We start from the raw sequence: 1,021 nt of genomic DNA, 5'->3' as shown, positions 1-1,021 counted from the left end.
CACCATCACCACCACCACCATCACCACCACCACCACCATGACAACCACCATCACCACCATCATCATCACAACCACCATCACCACCACCATCACCACCATCACCACCACCACCACATTATGGACAATAGCCCAATGTTTCCTGAGTTACCTACAGGGTTGAAAGAGAATAGGACCTAGAGAGATCTTATAGTTGTGACAGGCACTCATTAATTCAATCCAGTGACAACAGACCAGATGGAAACGAGGATGCCTTGAGAGATGTAAGTGTGCAAGCATGGACAGGCGCAGCTGCTGACTGGGCACTCGGAAAACCGCATGGACACACACAAAGCCCCTGGAAGACGTTTTCAAGGGGTTAGTTTGTGCTGGGATCCAGAATTGGCTGAAGAAACCATGAGCTGACATAAAATTTCCGCCACCTATCAGAATGGAGGCTCCATTTAGAAATTAAAATGTATACTTAAAAGCGTAAATTATGAATGCTTCATTTTTTTCTTTTCTTTATTATTATTATTATTTTTACAGAGTTTCACTCTTGTTGCTCAGGTTGAAGTGCAACGGCGTGATCTCAGCTCACTGCAAACTCGGCCTCCTGGGGTTCAAGTGATTCTCCTGCCTCAGCCTCCCAAGTAGCTGGGATTACAGGTGTGCACCACCACGCCAGGCTTATTTTGTATTTTTAGTAGAGATGGGGATTCACCATGTTGGTCAGGCTGGTCTTGAACTCCTGACCTCAAGTGATCCACTCACCTCAGCCTCCCAAAGTGCTAAGATTATGGGCATGAGCCACCACACCCGGCCAAATGCTTCATTTCTTACACATCTGAGTTGGCCATCTGAAATGTAGTTTCTACTACACAGGACTATGGCAAGGATTACAGGAAACCACCACATAACTCCCTAGTATCATATCTGCTGTGTAATCAGGCCACAGCAGATCGTAGCTGGATATTTTCCATTTTCCTCCGGATCTGCTCTGACCCTTCTCCACTGGACCTCAGCTGTGGGAAGCTGACCTCCT

The sequence above is a fragment of the Sapajus apella genome, unplaced genomic scaffold (genome assembly GCF_009761245.1).
Source record: "Sapajus apella isolate SASKATOON/1434 unplaced genomic scaffold, GSC_monkey_1.0 scaffold31, whole genome shotgun sequence".
In the NCBI taxonomy this organism is placed as follows: Eukaryota; Metazoa; Chordata; class Mammalia; order Primates; family Cebidae; genus Sapajus; species Sapajus apella.
The sequence above is the reverse complement of the archived record's forward strand: the minus strand, read 5'-3'. Positions refer to the sequence as shown.